This window comes from Crinia signifera, chromosome 2 (assembly GCF_055691185.1).
Source record: "Crinia signifera chromosome 2, ASM5569118v1, whole genome shotgun sequence".
NCBI classification, from domain to species: Eukaryota; Metazoa; Chordata; class Amphibia; order Anura; family Myobatrachidae; genus Crinia; species Crinia signifera.
Window position 1 is genome coordinate 231388193 of NC_139218.1, and position 22114 is coordinate 231410306.

Below are 22114 nucleotides of genomic sequence, written 5' to 3' on the forward strand. Positions count from 1 at the left end.
GAAGCGGCTACAGGGGAGGCAAACCTCCGCGAAGCAAGAGGTAGTGTTTAACCTCTCTTCCACCCCACTGACCCAGGTTGAATGTGAGGTATTGCACAAAGGGTTAAATTATGTACCCACCAATTATCACGACCCCTTTCTTTGGAAAACAGAGACTTACAAACTTCACCGACAACTCAAGCTACAGGAATTTTTTGGATCTCGCCCAGCTGTTCAAACTGAGGATATAATGCCTACGGAATTACAAAAACTGGCTCCTAAATCGTCATTCGATCCTCCGTCCAACAGTACATCGATAAAATCGTTTGTGAGATTGATCGATAATTCTACAAAAATTCAGGACTCTGGACTGGAATCTATTCGTCCTAATTTAAATAAAATTCAAATGACAGCATTAAAATCACTAGGTGCCAGGCGTGACATCGTTATTCGTGCCGCCGATAAGGGCGGCGCGATTGTAGTACAAGATCTGTCCGCATATAAATCTGAGATTAGACGTCAGTTAGCTGACAGCTCTACCTATCAACCTCTCAGAGCAGATCCTACTATTTCTTTCAAAAAGGAATTGGATAAATATATTTCTACAGCAGTTGAGATGGGCATTATTAATAAAAAGGTTAAAGGTATTCTTTCTTGTGATTTTCCAAAAAAGCCATTATTGTATACCTTACCGAAAATTCACAAGAGGCTGGAAAATCCCCCTGGTAGACCTATTATTTCTGCCAGGGGTTCGATTTTCCAGCCTGTGTCAGCCTATCTCGATGTGTACCTTCAGCCAGTTGTCCAGAGATCTCAATTTTCCTTACAGGATACTACAGCACTATTACTTGCATTGAAAAATCTTCCTGTGATTCCATCTAATTGTTTATTGTGCAGCATTGACGTTAATGCACTGTACACCAGCATTCCACATTCAGAAGGAATTGCTGCTACCCGCCATCTTATTGCCAGGGACCCTGCTTATTGTGGTCCAGATGTTAATTTTTTTTGTGACCTATTAGAGATGGTGCTGACTAAAAATTATTTTTATTTTGATGGTGAATACTTTCTTCAGGTGTCTGGCTGTGCGATGGGGTCCTCAGTGGCCCCATCGTACGCCAACGCCTATATGATGGAAGTTGAAAGGGAAATATTTTTTTCAAATCCCGCCATCAGTAAAGATGTTTTTTATTATGGTCGTTATATTGACGATATGATATTACTATGGAGTGGCACTGCAGCGTCGCTCACTGAAATAATTGATCGTCATAATAACAGCTTTAGTCCAATTAAACTTACAGCCACCATCTCTGATAGTGTCATAGATTTCTTGGATGTTCGCATTGCTCTTGTTGATGGCTTATTGACTACCACGTTATTTGTAAAACCCACCGACAGGAATATGCTGCTCACTCCCACCAGTTTCCATCCTCCTGCGGTGGCCAAAGGTTTGCCCTACTCGCAGATGCTGCGGGTGCGCAGAATCTGCAGTGAGGAGGCAGATCTTGATAACCAACTTGATCTGATGGTCAACAAATTCCTGGATCATGGATACGATCATAGGATGCTATTAGAAACCAAAGCGCGTGTGTTAGCAATACCCAGAGTTAATGCCCTTAAAAGAAAATCCAAAAGAATTCAAGATAACCGTTTGTTCTGGCCGACTCAGTACAATACTGCTAGTCATGCTTCCAATAATGCCGTAAAACATTTTTGGCCGATAATCTCTAGTGATAAAGAACTTAAATCTCTGTCCAACAAAAAACTGGTTACCAGTTACTCCAGGGGGCGCAATTTGCGTGATTGGTTGGTGCATAGTGATATCACGAATTTTGGTGCTACTGCATCTAGTACCTTTTTGGGGGTGCCCAAAAAAGGATGTGTTAAGTGCACAGGCTGCGTTACATGCAGCTACATGTGGACGGGTGATTCGATTAAACACCCACGTACCAACCAACTTTTTAAGATCAAACATCGCTTAACCTGTTCATCACAATTCGTGGTATATGTATTGGTTTGCCCTTGTGATAAGTATTATATCGGTAAAACCGATTGTCAATTTAAGGTGAGGATGGCCCAGCATCGCCAGGCCATTCGGGCAGCCATCTTAAAAGGTACCAGTGAACAACCCGTAGCACGACATTATGCGGCTATGGGTCATTCACCTACAGCGATTAAACATAAAATCATCGATCACATTCCGCCATTGCAGAGGGGTGGTAATAGATCCAAGTTGCTTCTGCAGAGAGAGGCCAAGTGGATCTTCACTTTGGATACGCTCAGCCCAAATGGTCTGAATGAGACTTTAGGTCTTAATTGCTTCTTATAGGAATGCCCTATTTAATATTTATATGATTTTTTGCTGTATACATTCTGATATAAGGTGCTTGCTCATCTGCTTACATTATTGTTATTTCCGACAGTTTGTTGTATTGTAACTATGGTGACGGGTGCACGTGGTGACGTCAGCATTGAGCGCCGCAGCGGGAGGACGCCCCACCCGGCGCACACGGACTCGTGGTGATGGTGGAGCACAAAAGGGTGAGTGTTTTGTACATGCTTTTATGTCCTGATGAAAATGGCTGAGGACCATTGAAACGTAGACTAAACAGGCTGTGTTCTGAGTCTTTATTTCTTCCTACTTGAGTGCCTCCCTTTGCTGTGGATATATATATATATATATATATATATATATATATATATATATATACATAATTATTTGACATGGTTAGTGGTTCCCTTTTGTGACATCAATGTTTCATTGGAAGATACATTATTAGAGATGTGCTTTTTGGAAAAATAAAGTAACAATCAATTGGTCCCTGTAGACACTTTTTTACATCGGAGATTATGGCTCTCAGTCAATGCTGGAGCATTTCCTGTTTTCTGGAGGAGAAGATGTAATGGTAATTGTTCAGCTATCCCATATGACTGAAACAGGATGTGCTTACTCCATTTATTTGTAAAAGGAAAGTCTGCATTGCTGGTGTGATGGCCTCTGGTATTACCGGTTAAATGAACACTGAGCCTAATACAGATGCGGTTGCTCTTGCGAGAGCACAACTGGCAATTTAGGCACGCCCAAAACACACCATCTGAACAGCCATGACACGCCTGCATTTGGCTGACCGCTGCCCATTACCACCCCAAATGATGTCTTCCTGCCACTCACTTTGAAATTCACTTACTGCACATGTGCACTGTGGCTCAGACGTATGCACATAAAAAAAACCCATCAATCAACTTGAAACCAAATCTGAATCAGGCCCACTTAGAGCAAAAATCTACCTCATATCGCACCCAAATGCAAACATGAGATTTCCTGTTGCAGGTCAAAATACATAAATGGCCCTCAAGGATTGAGGGCTAGATGTATCAAGCTTCAAAAAGTGATAAAATGGAGAGTGATAAACAACCAGCAAATCAGCTCCTCCCTGTCATTTTTCAAACCCAGCCTGTAACAGGGCAGGTAGGAGCTGATTGGCTGGCTGTTTATCACTCTCCATTTTATCACTTTTTGAAGCTTGATACATCTGGTCCTGAGTATGTACATTAAGGGGTGCATTCTTTGTTTAGCAGGGTCACAGACTACATCTCCTCATACATATCTACCTCCTTTTTGTGGTGCTCCGGAGGAACATGCAGTCATCAGGTCAATATTCAGAATGGAAAAGCTGTCTTTTTGTAAAATGACTAGCTACTGTATACTCTACATACTGTAGTATTATACATGGTTAAAGGAAAGAGTATTTTCAGGACATAAATTCTTTAACAGTACACTTGGACAGCACATACATCATATGTTGTAGTGCTGTGTGTATCACAGCTGCTGTTGCCCTCAGATTCCTGTGAAATGTGTCAATGGGAGTCTGGGGTTGGGCTTATAATGGTAGAATAGAGGAATAATGCTATGTTCCACATCACACGGCACTGCCGATGTCCGGGGAGATCAGCCAGCACATATATTACATACAGTATAACGTGTTGGCCTAGGGAAATGAAAAAAAAACCTGACACCTGTCATACTAACCTATAAATGAGAATAGGATATACAGGTAGCTCACTCCACTCTTTAATCCATAGGTAGAGGTATTGAGCATACACACTGGCTGATATGCATATCATCAACAATAACGATAGCGTTCATATCGTCAGGAAAATATCGCCAAGCGTGTACCCACCATCACTCCCTGCTTTCATCTTTTACGCCTACACCCCTATAGGCTCTGGTTGATAGGTCGAAAGTCAGTAAGTTAGCACCATACAGTATGGTTGCATATGGTCAACGTGGTAGAAGAGTCGACAAGTTCAAATGTTCAACATAACAATGATCAACACGGCATACAGTATGGTTGGTTATTTTGATTTTTGGGGATTTTACAACTTTTGCACACTTTACCATCTGCGTGGACCATGATTGGTGTCAGTATTTTTTTAAGAGGAGGTTTATTTGATGTACTAATTTATACATGTTCATATACTTTAAAGGTGCGGGCAAAGACACACAAACTTTGGAACATATCCCGTTGGGTGCGTGGTCTACCCAAAGCTATTAAAATTTCCAGCATTTTCCCCATGTGGTAACTCATCTGCATAACAAATAGATTCTATGAAAAATGGAAAATCTATAGGTTTCCTCAAACAATAATTCCTAGACAGTGCATATTAGCGCAGATTTTGCTTTGCATCTTCTGAAGCTGTGACAGAGCATTCATATAAAATAATTGAATAGGTCCAGAAAATTAGATGCAGGGTAAGACAATATGCACCTATGCATTTTAGTTCTGCAGTTTTTATTCCAGACCTTTCAAGTGAATAGCTTTTTGGCTGCAGGAATTTTCTGATGAAAAAAGTTTTGTACAAGGGGCAACTCATGGCTAATTTGAATCCTATCTAAGGCCCTTATTCTGATTGAGTTGGATGGCTCCGAATGCGGACGGATGGCCGATGGTTGGTGTTTGCGCATGTGTGGAGGCGTATCTGCACATGTGCGAAAGCCTCACACATACGAACACGGCGTGAGTTCTATACAGAAAATGATTGTACAGAACCATCCGATCAGGGGGTGGAGAGGGGCCTGAAGGGCTGTTTAGGCTCATTAACATATGCGTACACTCCACATTTCATGGGCGTTCCCATGAAAACGCTGGGCGTACCTATAGTAATGCGGCCGTGGCGCACGTGTGGGGGGGCGGACAGCTGGCCCCCCATATCCCTGCTTTCATTCAGAAAAATGTTCATGTGGTCTGGAACACTCGGTGCTGCCTGTCCACTCCGTCCATCATTCAAAGGTCGGCGACCATTGGAGGATGAGGAAGGTTCCCACAGATGGAGGAGGTGTTCTCATGAAACATCCATTCGCAGTCCGTTCGCTCGGCGTCTTACCGCATTCAGACGGTGTGAGTGATCCGTACGGTAGGCGGGGCTAATAACACTCGGTTCCTGTCCCAAAAACGCATCTGTCCGATTTAACTAGAATAAGGGAATAAGCGTACTTGAGACTTTAAGGGTCATTTTATATTATTATTATTTAAGTAATAACATGCCGGTAGTTTGGGGGCAGAACCCAACATTTTCTTGAACTATCCCAGAAAATGCAGGCGTTGTCTAGCCGTTGGAGGGAGGGCCGCTGACCTCAGCCGCAGCCTCCTTCTCTCCATTCTCCCCATGGCCATCACAGTGCTGAGTAACTCTTAGCTTACATGGTGCTGCAAACAGGGGAAGAAATCATTAGATGATGAGTGATTGGGAATTGTTTTCCTCCTATATGAACGGCTTAGAACGTATTAGCAGTAGTGCACATGAGTGGGATTTTGCATGTGCTGCTCATATGTGGTTTGTTTCTCGAGAAATCTGATTTTTGGGGGGTCCAAATTGAAGTAAAGCATGGTTCAGATCTCCTGAGGCGATCCAATCTAAACCAAGTCCCCCTTCAGATCTTTCCGCAGTTCAGGATTCAGATTTTAAATCCGAATTTCAGGTTTTGAGTTGCAAAAATGACATGACATTAGCGGTTTTTAATGATATTTATCAGTTTTTATCAACGATAACCCACTTTAAATAAATTAGGATTACATATGCAGGCATTCCAATGAAGACTTTAATCTTTATTTTATAATGCAGGTCACAGCATACCAGATGAATTCCATAGACAAGCATAGTTACATACAGATAATCACAGCATAAACAGACTCTTGCAAATGCTCCAGTGGTCCCTACAATAACCCACAGCCCGGCATATCACTTTGGCAGCTAATCCACCATCAAGAGCATTTGCACTCTGCCCTGGAAACACTTATATCAGGAAATCACAGGTGCTGCTGATTACAGACCTGGCTTCTGCTACTGCTCCAAAACCTGGTCTGGATCCTCCACATTACTCTCATGTGCAGAGATGCTGTCTCTGCCACAAAGTTATTTTTAACTAAACAAAAATTAGGGGTCCGTGCAGATCTGTACTCAAAGTTTGTCCTTAATTGTCACTGGGACCGAGTGGAGCTTGATAACATCACCATGTTGGAGCATGATTACATCATTAAGCTTTATCTCTATTAAGAACTCTATTTCCTTCATTCTGGCATCAAACACTCTCTTTCAAATGATGTGACCCCTGGGGAGATATTCTGTGGTGATAATGGGGGAGATTATCTAAGCTAGAAATGCAGTAAAAACCCCATTATCTGGGTTTTTACCGCATTTTGGGATGCTGTAAGCATCCCCCGCCAGGTTACCGCGGCGGGGGGCATCGCCAGAAAAATCTGGCGATGCCCCATAGAAGCCAATGGGCTTCTAACGCAAACCCCTCCCCCCTCACCTGTGTCCGGGCAGCACAGAGCTGTACTGCCCGGACCTGTGACCTCCTCCCTGCACTGATCCTCTTCCGGGTGCAGGGAGGAGGAGAGCCCGGCGCAGCAGCAGCAGCGCCGGGTGTGGGAGGGAGGGGGGAGCCGCCGGGACCTGCTGGGACCCAGCGACTCTCACCGCAAAGGACAGCTATTAACGCAAGAGCTGTCCTTTGCTATAATTATCGCATATGTAAGAACATATGCGATAATTATAATTGCGATGGGCAGCGAAGGGGGGCGGAGATTCTTAGAGAATCTCCCCCATAGTGTGATCACTGGAGAATAATCCTATCATAATGAAGTCCAGGGATGAGGGAGTATCTTCCGTGTAACTGATTTGTGTGCAATTCTACATCAGCTCCAGTCCTTAGGCCATTTTTTGCCTGTCTATATCTAATACTTTGTTAGGCTCTGAATGACAGCCGTTAGTACTGTACTTTGTGTTACTGTACCTGTTGTTACATTTTTAACTAATGAATAAAAGTTACACTGAAAGGATTCCAAGGGTACAATTTCCTTTGCTATGCTAATGCTTGTGTTGGATTCTGTGATATTTTATTACATTAGGAATCTCATGCTGTTTCATACATACATACATAAATACAGATATATTGTGCAGTATCTGGATGCTGTGACCAGCAGGTGTTAAGTTATTCTGCTCATGGTTTGTGGAGATAGAACAATAGTGCACCAATGCTTAGCATAGATACAGATGTTGTGGGGTCTTCCAGTGTTCTACAAGTTTCATTACATTGATTGATTTTTCAAATCTCCATAGGTTTTGATTCTGGCAGAGACACAAACTTTACAGAATATAAATAAGCCTAAATGCGATAAACAGACATTAGGATACATTTATATTTAATCTCAGTTGTTTAGCATTATCCTTACAATAAAATGATTCCCTGGGCATTTGTACAGTAAGTGTCTGTTACAGCTGCAAACCACCTTACATATAAAGCCTACAGTTTATTAGTGTTTGTAGTCCTGGGGCTTTGTGTTTTGAGCTGACCTGATTGTTATCGATGTCGTCATTTTATTTTCTCCCTGTGTCCACCAGGTTTTCTCCAGGGATTGGTAATCCCATAAGGATCATTATTTATTTATTTATTAACAGTTTCTTATATAGCGCACACAGATTCCGCAGCACTTTACAAAGCATAATTAGGAGCAAAAACACATATTAAATTACAGTACAAGACAGTTTAGGACAAGTACATGGTAAATATGGATAGTTGCATCAGGGGACAGGACACTGAAGCAATCATCAGGGTGGCAGAGGTTTATATATTCTAAGAAAGGCACAAGAGGAGAGAGGGCTCTGCCCGTGAGAGCTTACATTCTAAAAGGGGAGGGTTAGACAGACAGGGGTGACACAGAAGGGAAAGAAGTGGGCATAAACAGTAGGTTAGGATGAGAGATGGTCAGGTTTTATGCTGGAGGGTGGGAAGAGGTCAGCTTAGTCTTTGATATTTTAAGTCTAAAAAAGCGCTGGGTCATCCAGGAGTAGATAGCAGAGAGACAGTAGGAGATATGAGTGAGGATGGAAGGAGAGAGATCAGGAAAGGAGCGGTAGATTTTAGAATTATCAGCATAGAGGTGATAGTGGAAGTTAAGTGAGCAAATAAGCTCACTCAGAGAGGACATATAGAGATAGAGAAGAAGAGGACCAAGAACAAAATGTTGGGGGACACCTACTATCAATGGAAGAGCAGAAGTGGTGAAGTCATTAGAGGTACAGCTGGGCATTTTCAAAACAGACAGTGCAAATACAAGCATTAACAGTGATAATCAAAGTTTTAGCAGTTGCAGAAATGGTGATAAGCTGGATGAACAGTCAGATAGCCAGGAGAAGTATGTTGTGAGTATGAAGTGAGCTCACTCAAAGCAGTCCCTTGGTTTTCTGAGTTGCTGAATTTTCTGTTTTTCTGAATCACTTTGATATCAAGATGTTAAATTGGTTGGTAGTTTCTGTCCAGAATAAGTCCAATCTTTAATCTATGTAACTTTTTTCTCCCTACTTAAAAATCTTCCTACTTTAAAAGCTGACAAAATATCAATAGTCAGCCAGGCTGTGTCAGCCTAGTATTCTCAATAAATACTAAAAGCTGTTTCTAAGTTAATTGATTAAGACCCCACCCAGCCAGAGCCCCTCTCCCACTAGCAATAAAACTAAGATAAACAAATGGTAAGAGGTTACATACCATCCCAGCCACTAATACATTCAAACTCACTTTAATTCTTAATACAAATACCTATAATAATGCAATATGCAGGCAGACTGATGGTGACTCAATACTGGCAATGGCATGTAAGGTTAAATACCTATAATAATGCAATATGCAGGCAGAGTGATGGTGACTCAATACTGGCAATGGCATGTAAGGTTAAATACCTGTAATAATGCAATATGCAGGCAGAGTTATGGTGACTCAATACTGGCAATGGCACGTAAGGTTAAATACCTATAATAATGCAATATGCAGGCAGAGTGATGTTGACTCAATACTGGAATGGCATGTAAGGTTAAATACCTATAATAATGCAATATGCAGGCAGAGTGATGTTGACTCAATACTGGAATGGCATGTAAGGTTAAATACCTAGCAATATGCAGGCAGAGTGATGGTGACTCAATACTGGCAATGGCATGTAAGGTTAAATACTTAAAAATCTTCCTATTTCTATATATATATATATATATATATATATATATATATATATATATATATATATATATATATAGCGTGGGGGGGACGGTGGCACTCGCGATGAAGGAATAAACACACAGAGGCAGTAGTATCCCTCTGTGTGTTTATTCCTTCATCGCGAGTGCCACCGTCCCCCCCACGCTGTACATTCTTGTCTCCATACCGGAGCCAAGTTACGGAGGGCACCGCTGTTCTTTACTGCATCCCTGCTGGGACTTGTGCTTTTTTGGAGTGCCGCCCTGTCTCCTATATATATATATAGATATATATATATATATATATATATATATATAGATGTCTAGTGTCCGTTAGTGTGTCTTCGAAACACTGCCATCTGTTGGCAGCGAGTGAAACTACATCTCTTTCTCTCTCAAACATGCACAAAAACAGAGGCAATCATAAGGTAGCAGACTAGCTTTCGAAGCATTAGCTTCAAGTGGGCTTACTAGTCTAATATCATAGTGGTAGGAGTATTAGTTACTCACTAATAATCTAAAGGCCTCCATACACTGTGCGATTTGGGCCTGATTTAATCTGATTCCGGCAGGTGAAATCTTCCCAAATCGGATGTGCATGACATCCGATCTGTTTTGCTGCTGTAGCCTATGGGCTTCACTTGGCAAAGTTATCTGAATGAGGGTTCCTCCAAAACCCTCCACAGCAATAGGTAGCACTACAACTAGTTCCTTTTGGTGCCCCTGTCCCTGAGGGTGAAGATTGATACATCTACCTATGAAATAAGCAAGAAAGTGTATATGTGTGTGTGTGTGTGTTGTTTGTGTTTGTTTGTGTGTGTGTGTGTTAGTGTCTGTGTATCCTTTATGCATTATCTTATTTTTAAACCTAGCTCTACCAAATTTGGCATGTCAGTTTAGTTTGATCCAGGTTAGGTTTTTGAAGAGATTTCAACTTCCTCAAGGAACACTGTCACATTCATAACACATTCATACACTGTCTCGCTCACATGCCTAATATACACAAACTGTCACATGAACTGTGCCGAATCGCATCATCGTAGCCCTGTCCCCCGCTATGCAATTCCTCTTTTCACAGAGCCAAGATGACAATTTTGTGATGTTATTCCCCCGAACAGCACACCTTCACTTTGCTTAGCACCCTATGCACTAATCGGGCCGCCCCCTCCTGGCGGAATGGGATCATTCGTCAGACTGCATTTAGGTCTACAGTCATTAGGTCGACCCCACTAGGTCGACTGGCAGGAAGGTCGACCTGACTTAAGGTCGACATGGGCCAAGGTCGACATGACTTAAGGTCGAATTTGCATAAAGGTCAACATGAGGAAGGTCGACTGGTCATAAGGTCGACATGGGTTTTTCACTGTTTTTTTATCCGAATGTCGACACAGTCGACATGGACACAGTTGGCAATGAGAATCGGACCCTCGCATCGCTCGCTTCGCTCGCAATGCTTCGGGCACGGTGCCTCGCTGCGCTCGGCACACTATTTTATTCTCCCACCACGCCCTAGTGGATGGTAGGGCATGAAATACCGCCTGTCGGCACATGTCGGCTCAAAAAACAGTGAAAAACCCATGTCGACCTTATGACCAGTCGACCTTCCTCATGTCGACATTTATGCAAATTCGACCTTAAGTCATGTCGACCTTGGCCCATGTCGACCTTAAGTCAGGTCGACCTTCCTGCCAGTCGACCTAGTGGGGTCGACCTAATGACTGTAGACCTAAATGCAGTCTGACGAATGACCGCATCCCCTCCTGGCATAGTCTGTAATATGTCTCATCTATACAATAAACAAGAAAGTATGTGTTTCTGTATGCTGGCCCTTCATGCACAGCTAGAGTTTTGTAGCTAGCTCCACCAAATTTAGCATGGTGGTGTAGTTTGACCAGGATTAGGTTTGGACTTCATAAGTGCCACACACTGTCACACTCTTATGCATAATATGCACACACTAGTACACTCTCATATATAATACACGCATACTGTCATAGTTTTATACATAAAATATACACACTATTACACTCTCTTATATAATATACTGTACACACACTATCAAACTCTCATATACTGTATAATACTCACACACTATCACGCTCTCATATATAATACACACACTATCACACTCTTATCCAGCGGTGCTCCTACCTGGTTGTAGGATGGGTCTACGACATTATTTGTTATGCAGGTACAGACACACTTATAGACAAGCCACCTATTGTATATAACTGAATGTGCATAACAAATAATGTTACACTGTTTGGCTAGGAAACACTATCAGAAAATTATTTACGCACATAAAATCGCAATTATGTACAGTATATAGGCATGCTATATATCATTTAACTTAGCTACAGTTACATGCATTTAAAAAGATAAAAAATGACACGCACGCTACAAGAGCTATTTTGACAAATATATTTTTCATTTTTAAGGATAGAAATCATTTTTAAAGGTTTATTACAAACTAGGTGATTCATCGCGCCCTACGGGCGCTCTTCACACCGTCGTAAGGGGCTGCGCCCCCTTAATTTGTGAACGTTTGTATTGTGAGAAATATGGTTAGAATTGTATGAAAGATGCCTGTATTGCAACTTGAGTTATAGGTGAAATGTGTTAAATAGAGAGCATATGATTTGAAAGGGGGTGTGTATTGTTTTGTTTAATTAAAAAGCGGTTACAGAGTAAGATGTACATTGATAGTGTGGATGGTACAGTGACATTTGTGGGTGTGGGGGGGGGGGGCTGTGTGTGCATGTTGTTTAGGTGTGTGTGTGCAATAGTAGTAGGGTGTTTCTGAGTCAGCGGCTCCCCACTGGCGGAGGTCACGACACAGGAAAACAGGAGTCTGGGTAGTGATAGGGGTGTGTGGGCATAAGGGGGACTAAAGAGGAGGGTGGGAGATACTGTGCAGCTTCTGCCAGTGGGTGAGGGTCCAGCGTGGCAGTACAGGAGTACAGGATGGTGACCCCTAGTCAGTGTCTCCTCCTACTGGGTGGGAGTTCGGGTGCATGAGAGCAGGAGGCTGGGCTATGAGGCATGATAGGGGCATGTGGGCAAAACAGCGTCAGCGACTCCCCAGTGGTGGAAGTTACGGTTCAGGAGAGCAGGAAGCTGGGTAGTGATAGGGGTGTGTGAGTATACGGGGGACTAAAGAGGGGCTTAGGGGTGCCGTAAATTGCGGGGGGTGCCGTGAATCAAGGGAGGGAGGGGGCGCAGTTGTCGGCGAATTGCGGGAGAGGGCGGGGGTCCGCAAAGCGTGGGAGGGGGCGTGAATTGCGCGAGAGGGGGTTGCGAATCGTGGGAGGGGGGTGCGCGGGGGGTCCATGAATTGCGGGAGGGGGGGGGCACGGGGCGCGATGAATCACCTAGTTGGTTATATATTCTTGTAGAAGGATGGTAGGATGTTGCTGTCATTCAGAATGCATTTACATAAACAGTAATAGTAGCAGTAAAAGGTCTGACTTAAAACACCTACAGTAAAACAGAACAGGTGTTATATATTATACAAAGAATTGGTTGATGATGTGTAGGTTGACGTGCACATAGTTCATAGTTGTCACTGGAAAAAAATTGCTACAAGAAAAAATCAACACAGAAAGTTCAACACATGTAAATGTTGACATAAGTGTGGCACTTCATCGGTGTCCATGTCGACACGTGAGAATGAATATGAAAACATTCAAAAAAAGAAAAATAAATCTTCAAAAACTCATGTCAACCTTTTTCATTGTCGACCATAGCCGTGCCAGTGTTTTGCATGTGCCATTTAATCCTGGGGTTGCCGTGAATCACGCGCGGGGGTGGGGGGGGAGGGAGGAGGTGAGGGGTGTCCGCGAATCACGGGAGGAGGGGTCGTGGGTGGATGCCGTGAATTGCGGGAGGGAGGGTCGCGTGGGGGGTGGGTGGGTGCCGCGAATCGTGGGATGGGGGGGACGCGGGGGGTTTCAGTGAATCGCGGGAGGGTGGGTCGCGGGGGCGGGGGGTTGCCGCAATGACAGGAGGGGGGGTCAGGGCTGGGGAATCGCGGTAGGGGGGGTCATGGGGGGCACCGTGAACCATGGGAGGGGGGGCCCGGGGGGTTGGCGCGAATCATGGGAGGGGGGGTCGCGGGGTGCCGCGAATTGAAGGAGGGGGGTGTGTCACAGGGTGGGGCCGCAAATCGCGGGAGTCACCGGGGGTGCCGCGAATTGCGGGGGGTGTGCTGCAAATCGCGGGAGGGGGGTCGCGGGGGGTTCCGCGAATCGCCACAAGAAAAAATCAACACAGAAAGGTCAACACATGTAAATGTTGACATAAGTGTGACACTTCATTGGTGTCCATGTCGACACATGAGAATGAATATGAAAACATTGAAAAAGTGAAAAATAAATCTTGTCAACCTTTTTCATTGTCAACCATAGCCATGTCAGTGTTTTGCATGTGCCATTTAATCGTGGGGATGCCGTGAATGGGGGGGGGAGGGAGGTGCATACCCAACATGACCTTCTCCAGGAGGGACACATTGCTCTGTTTCTGGACTTTCTTCTTAATTTATGGATTGCCATCACCTGTGCTTAAACACCTTTCTTATCAATTACCCTGTTTAAAATGACAGGTGATGACAATCATAAATTAAGATGGAAGTCCACAAACAGAGCATTCTGTCCCTCCTGGAGAGGGTCATGTTGGGAGGTATGGAGGTGTGGGGCGCTCACCTGGTGTGTCTGGTGAGTAGCTGTGTCTTTGCTGTGTAACATGGAGAGGCAGAGGGTGTCTGGCACTGTATGTGGGCTCACTGGGCTGGTTCTCTGTCATGTGAGTCAGTCATGTGAGTCAGAGGCTCCACCCAGCGTTATAGCTCCAGACACACTTTGAGTGACAGATGTAGCCAAATATATAAGAGATACTGTATGCATTCATTTTGTACTTATATGTTATTTTAAACATTTCTAATTATAACTAACATAAACAAACCACCACTAATCATGTCCAACTTTATCGACCTGTTTGTGTCCAAGTTACAAACTTGGCTTCCATCACATTGGCCTATATGTTTAACATGTTCAAAACACCTGGATGTGACTTTTATCAGCGGCTCTTATTTGGAGCTAAAACCTTTCATGCTTGAGTGATCTTGGACGCTATTACATTGTCCGACTGAAAAACTGGACCAAAATCGTCCCAAAATCATTTGCCATTACATTTGCCCATTGAGTTCAATGGTTTGAATAACTCCATACAGTAGCTCCAACTGCAACTGTTCATTACCAATGCATATAAAACACCCTCACATTTTACATGTGTCACTAGCACTCAAAGCAGTGCCACAGCTGGGCTCCCCATGTCACATAAAATAGGGACTATACTATGATACCCATAATTGTTTGTCTAACAATGCACTGTACATTTCGATTTGACAAATTAATAAGTAAAGTTATTGATAATTCACCACAATGATCCTTTAATGTATTTAATCTAAAGGGCCACAGAGAGTGGCCATGGGCCTCGGTACTCAGGGGAGTGTGCACAAATACGGGGAGGCAAAACTATGCCCTCTAGAATAAAGCAAAGTGCACAGGGGACTCTGCAAAGCAAAGCAGCTTATCCAGGCAAGACCTCTGCTAGGCTACTCCAGCGGACTTGTATTCATGGACATTACTCTCCTGAAAAAGGATCATTCTGAAACGAGTGTTTAAAGGATAACCCCTAGAAGGAAGACGCCATCAGGTCACCCTGTTTTACATGCAGACTCCACTCCCGGGCCTGGAAGTTGGATCTGTGACTCTGGGCTGCTTATACCATCTGACCTTGTTGCTGTTTGCCTTTGGGATATCTTTCATGGTGTTTTTACTGTCTACTTATTGTGCAGACGAATATTAAATCTTTGTTTTTGTTGAAGATAATTAGCTTTTTCTCTTCATCTCCCTTATCACATTTATGTGAAAATGGGAGGGTTTTTTTCAGATTAAAAACAATACTGAATAAATTGGACATCAGGCTATTCAGTCTGTGAATCAAGCATTAATTCACCGGAAATATTTAAAAGTGATTTAACTATATGTCGCTTTTTGTCATATAAGGTTGTACACTTCTATTGTGTGGTTCTTGTCTTAGGGTTATTCGTGGATGTTTACCCTTTTGGTGTAGTTTATAGCTGCATGGTGATTTAATTGGGCACCATTGATGAAATACTTTCTCTACATAGGCTACTCAAGATTTCAGGGTAATATGTATCCAACCTCCTCCCACTTGGCACCTCTGCTGGTGACAAAGATACAAAGCACCAGAGGCAGAACTAGCGAGTTGTGCCTAGAGATGTGCAGACTCGGATTCCGGAGATCCGAGCCCCCACGGACGTCATCATTATGAGCCAGGTTCCGAGCAGTGCTCAGAGATTCCCGCCTTACTCGGGTCCGTCCGCGTGGTCAGAACGTCATCTCCTGGCGCCGGATTTCGCGAGGCTTTAAAAGCGGCTGCTGCGCCCGCCATCTTCACTCCAGTCTAGTAGTGGGTTGGAAGAGGCTGTGTTGGTGCTGCTGGGGCTTAAACTTGAGCTTGACCATGACCTTGAACGCAATATTTTTTATTCGCTGGGGCTGTCTCTCAGTGCTGCTGTGTAGTCTAACTGTGTACTTGTAGTATTACTGTCTCCTCTGTGCGGTCTACCTCTGGTGTGCTGTGCTGTAATTAATTATTTTATTCGCTGGGGCTGTCTCCCTCAGTGCTGCTGTGTACTCTGTTCTCCTCTCTGCTTAGGAGAACAGTCTAACTGTGTACCTGTAGTACTACTGTCTCCTCTGTGCTGGGGCCTACCTCTGGTGCTGTGCTGTGCCTGTAATATTATATTATATATTAATAATTAATTAATTATATTACATATAGTCCACTGGTGCTGCCTGTACTGAATCTGCCAGTATTATTTAGTTACTCAGTCCACTGTTGCCACTGGCAGTGCTACTGCCTACCTAGTGTACCTACCTAGTACATACTAGGCTGCTATATCTAATTTAATTAAAAAATAATACTTGTGCTGTGTGGGACTGTAAAAAATTAATTCCATGCTGCTGGTGCACTGACGTGGGCCACTGAGTGCCACTGCCAAGCAGTACCTAATATAAAATTAATTATTATATAAATTCTGCTGGTGCACTGCATAAAGCTGCTGGTGGTGTGTAATATAATAACTACCTTTTGTGGTGACCACTGGCAGTGCTACTGCCTGCCTGCCTACCTCCCTAGTACCTAGTACTTTATTTTCTCTACCTACTAGGCTGCTATATTATTAATAATTAATTGAATTATATATAGTCCACTGGTGTGGCCTGCCTGCACTGAATACTGTGAAGAGAGGTTGCCAGTATTATTTACTCAGTCCACTGTTGCCACTGGCAGTGTTACTGCCTAAGCGTACCTACCTAGTAGTACAAGTACATACTAGGCTGCTATATCTAATTTAATTTAAAAAAAATACTTTTGCTGTGTGGGACTGTAAAAAATAATTCCATACTGCTTGTGCACTGACGTGTGCCACTGAGTGCCACTATCAAGCAGTACCTAATATAAAATTAATTATTATAAATTCTGCTGGTGCACTGCATAAAGCTACTGGTGGTGTGTAATATAATAACTACCTTTTGTGGTGACCACTGGCAGTGCTACTGCCTGCCTGCCTACCTACCTAGTAGTTTATTTTCTCTACCTACTAGGCTGCTATATTATTAATAATTAATTGAATTATATATGGTCCACTGGTGCTGCCTGCCTGCACTGAATACTGTGAATAGAGGTTGCCAGTATTATTTACTCAGTCCACTTTTGCTACTGGCAGTGTTACTGCCTAAGTGTACCTACCTAGTAGTACAAGTACATACTAGGCTGCTATATCTAATAAAATTTAAAAAAAAAATATTTGTGCTGTGTGGGACTGTAAAAAATAATTCCATGCTGCTTGTGCACTGACGTGTGCCACTGAGTGCCACTGCCAAGCAGTACCTAATAATAAAATGAATTATTATAAATTATGCTGGTGCACAATACTAGTATTGCTGATGTATCTACCTGTCTTGTGCCTAGTACTGTCTTATCTACCTGTCTGGTCCCTAGTACTGCCATATCTACCGTCTGGTCTGGGGCTCACTGCCTAATACTGGCGTATCTACCTGTCTGGTCTGGGGCTCACTGCCTAATACTGCCGTATCTACCGTCTGGTCTGGGGCTCACTGCCTAATACTGCCGTATCTACCGTCTGGTCTGGGGCTCACTGCCTAATACTGCCGTATCTACCGTCTGGTCTGGGGCTCACTGCCTAATACTGGTGTATCTAACTGTCTGGTCTGGGGCCCACTGCCTAATACTGCCGTATCTACTGTCTGGTCTGGGGCCCACTGCCTAATACTGCCGTATCTACTGTCTGGTCTGGGGCCCACTGCCTAATACTGCTGTATCTACCGCTGCAGTGTCACTCTTACATGAGCCATGTGTTTGTGCCGCACACTTGTGTGGCTTAGCATAGTTATCCAGCTACCTCGGTGCAACCTTTTGCCCTAAAAACAATATTGTGAGGTGTTCAGAATAGACTTGAAATGAGTGGAAATGAATGTTATTGAGGTTAATATAGCATAGGAGCAAAAAAAAAAAAAATTATGCGATTTTTGCAGTTTTTATGCTTTTAAAAAAAAAAAACACTTAGGAGGTGTTTTGGCAAAACCCATTAGAACCCAAAACCTCAAGGTAATCAGAACCCAAAACCCGAAAAGTGGCCGGTGCACATCCCTAGTTGTGCCCCCTCTTTATATTAGCTTATAGTATACCTTTTATGGCACATCACTTCAGTGCATTCTGGGCCTCCATTCAGCAACAGGGTCTTGCAATTGGCTATCTGCTGCTATGCTGATGACTGATAATACCACCATCCCCTCAGATTACCGGGATGCAGACATTGGGGCTGCATCCTTGCTCGTCTGCCCCATGAACTCTGTGCACTGCATCAGCAGCATCGGCAATAGTTTTGCCACTGAAAACACTGCAGTGGCAGTGAAACACTGAAATAATATGGTTAATCAAAACACGGTTATACATGACGAAAACTGAATTTAAAATCCGAGCACTAAAAATGATAATTTAAGTATTTATAAATACTGTCTCTATTGTTCCTTTGACCATGAAGAAAGCTTGAGAAACAGAAAATGTTATTTTTACCATTACTATTCTACTTCAGTTTGGACACTTAAACACTTTTTATTTAATAATTCATAATATGTATATATTAAAAACATGACTAAATAATTATACATTTTATTATGTTTTATTTATAGTGCTAAACTATTCTGTGGTTCTTAACATTGTCCACAGGTCAGTTAACAACATTAATTAATAAATAGTTTATTTTCAGATTATATCAGTACATTCTATTTCAATAATCCGACTGGATTTTAAATGTAAACAAGTATTAAGTAATTAATCCATCATCCTTATCCCTTGTGTCATTTGGTCAGAGCTGTATTTATTTTTATGTGATCTGTGGAAATCATGAAATACAATATTTTGCACAAACACTCTGGGGTAAATTTACTAAAATGGGAGTTCTGTTGCAGATGGGATGTTACCCATAGCAACCAATCAGATTCTGTCTATTATTTTACAGAAGGTGCTAAATAAAGAAGTAGAATGATTGGTTGCTATGGGCAACTCCCATCTTAGTAAATTTACCTGTCAGAGTAGCTGAATTTGCTAAAAGTTAATACTAAGAACGAAATAAACTATTCCATGCTTCCAATCCCTAATTTTCGTCTCAAAATCCCCTATGCCTGTGATCTTTAAAATGATTCCAATTTTGGGGCCAAATTGTTACCTTTTTATTTATAAACATTCCAAATATATATGCTTGGCTCACATGTTTTTGAAAACATCCTCCTTAATGCAGGTTTTAAAGGGTTTTTGTGAGCTGATCCAATATTTATGAGATTTTAGCAAATCAATTCCCTAAAAGCCAGTGATATGACAGCTGCACTTCATAACCGAATATAAATGAGTTCATCGTGCACTTTAATACTCTGTACTTTCTGTAGTGATCTAATTACTTTTTTTTATGAATACAAGGGTGCATTTTTTAAATAAACATCTTTAATATCTCTCTTTGACTATTTAAATGTTGAGAGACCAATCTCTTCCTCTCATTTTACTAGGATCTTGCAGGATTAATGACATATGATCAAGTTTATGCTGCTTGCCAAAGTGAAATCCCACCCTGTGCAGCCTGCGAATTGCTTAGCAGGGCTTGCGAAAAGCTGGGTCTATAATTAGCTGCGAATCCCAGGGCCGGCGCCACCACTAGGCAGCTCTAGGCATTTGCATTTGCGATGTGGCAGCGTGATTAAATAAATACATATTGATATTTACCTTCAGTCTGGAGAGTGGCCTCTAATGTAGCTTTCACGTCACACTTTTAAAACGGTATATTGCCGTTTTTTGCCTTTTAAAACGTTTAAGGCTGCAGTGTGAAAGTGTCATAGTTGAAATACCATTTAAAGTCAGGGCCGTAACTAGGGGGGGGCTGGGGGGGGGCACGCGCACCGGGTGCTGGAGGCAGGGGGGCGCTGGAGGCAGGGTGTCGCTGGTGTGAGCAGCGGCAGCAGCGGGGAGCTAGCGCCGCAGACATAGATGTATGTCTGCGGCGCCGCTGCCACATCAAAGATGGCCGCCGCCATGAAACAACAGACAGACACTAGAGGTGCGCTTGACCTCTAGTGTCTGTGATAAACACAGTGCGCGCCCAGCGATACGCGCTGGGGCTGGAGTCTGGACAAGCCCTGCCTGTCTCTTCATAAGGGAAACTACATCTCCCTCCTCCTGCAGCAGGCACCCCCTTCGCCCTGTCCCTGGATCCACTGGCTACCTGGACACCCTGCAGCTCCCCCCACAAATTGGTGAGTGCCCAGGGATTGACCCCCCTGACCCCCCTGTACTCCCTTCCCCCATGTGTGACCCCTGTTACCCCCTTCCACTGTGTCTGTGACCCTATCTGCCCCAATTTCCCTGGTGTCTGATCCCCTCTTCCCCATATGTGTGTGTGTGACACCTTTTACCCAAATTAAAATGTGTAATGGGCATTACGGTGTGTGCTATAAATTGTAATGGGCATTACGGCATGTGATATTATGTGTAGTGGGCATTACGGTCAGTGGCATTATGTGTAATGGGCATTACAGCATGTAATATTATGTGTAAGGGGCATTGCAGTGTGTAATATGCGTAATGGGTATTAGCGTGTGTGGCATATGTAATGAGCATTACGGTGTGTGTCATTTTGTATAATGGGCATCACAGTGTTTGGTATAATGTGTACTGGGCATTACGGTTTGTGGTGTAATGTGCTCTGGGCATTACGGTTTGTGGTGTAATGTGCTCTGGGCATTAGGGTGTGTGATGGAATATGTACTGGGCATTACGGTGTGTTCTATAATGTGAATTGATACTACTATGTGACCCCCCCCCCCCCAAAAAAATGCCCTAAATTTTTAGCGTGCGCCTTCGGCACGCACTGTCCCAGTTTAATGTCCCCCTTCTGCTGTCTATAAGCACACATAAATTGCTTCTGATTAATGTGTACTGGGCATTACGGTGTGTTCTATAATGTGAATTGATACTACTATGTGACCACACCACTCCCCCCTCCCCCCAAAAAAATGCCCTAAATTTTTAACGCGCGCCTTCGGCGCGCACTGTCCCTGTTTACTGTCCCCCTTCTGCTGTCTATAAGCACACATAAATGGCTTCTGGTTAATGTTTTTCTTTCTGTGCAAAACCAATATATATATATATATATAATTTTTTTTTTGGGGGGGGGGGGGGGGGGCACTAAATGTATGTCTTGCCCCGGGCACCAGAAACCCTAGTTTCGGCCATGCTAATAACTGGTATTTCAACACGTTTAAAAAGCAGAGTCCTACCCGTTTTAAAGCCAATTCAGAGCCGTTTTTTGTGCTGTCTGAATGGCACTGAAATGGTATTTAGTAAAAAATAAAGGTTAGAGCACTGTGATAGGCTGTCCCTTGTCTTGTGTCCCTTCCCTGAACCAGGAAATAAGCTGTGGGTAGAAACGTGTTCAGAGGTTAAACAGCTTGACTGGTGATGTGAATGGTACTTAAACGGTATTTTTAAATGGTAATCTGCTGCAATATGAACACTAGACCCGTTTAAAATACCATTTAAAATTACAGTTTTTCAAAACGTTTCAAAATGTTTTATGTGATGTGAAAGCTACATTACTGTACCCATGTATAAATAAATATTTTCTTCAAAAAGGATACTTGAGTGTACACCCCAGCATAAATGGATATTATCAGCGAGTGTCACCCAACCCCCCCGGATATATATAACAGTTACTTACATAGCGCATACATATTCTGCAGCGCTTTACAGAGAATATTTGAACCTTCACATCAGTCCCTGCCCCATTGGAGCTTACAATCTACATTCCCTACCCCATGTACAGGCACACACATTCATTCTAGGGTTAATTTTGTTAGGAGCCAAATAACCTACCAGTATATTTTTGGAATGTGGGAGGAAACCAGAGTACCCGGAGCACACCATCTAAATATGCAAATTTAATAAGAAG

At 43.0% G+C, this 22114-nt stretch overlaps 1 protein-coding gene across 4 annotated transcripts in view; it reads left to right on the forward strand.

Moving 5' to 3' along the window:
* LOC146060609 (pinopsin-like) overlaps nt 1-22114 on the forward strand; it is a 251475-nt gene that overhangs the window by 12716 nt on the left and 216645 nt on the right. For 2 of the 4 annotated variants that reach the window (XM_083174000.1, XM_083174001.1), the window contains exon 2: nt 2403-2520. The exons of the other annotated variants lie outside the window; for them this stretch is intronic. The gene's annotated coding sequence lies outside the window, so the exon portion shown is untranslated. The remainder of the gene's footprint in view (nt 1-2402; nt 2521-22114) is intronic. 4 annotated transcript variants of the gene reach the window in all.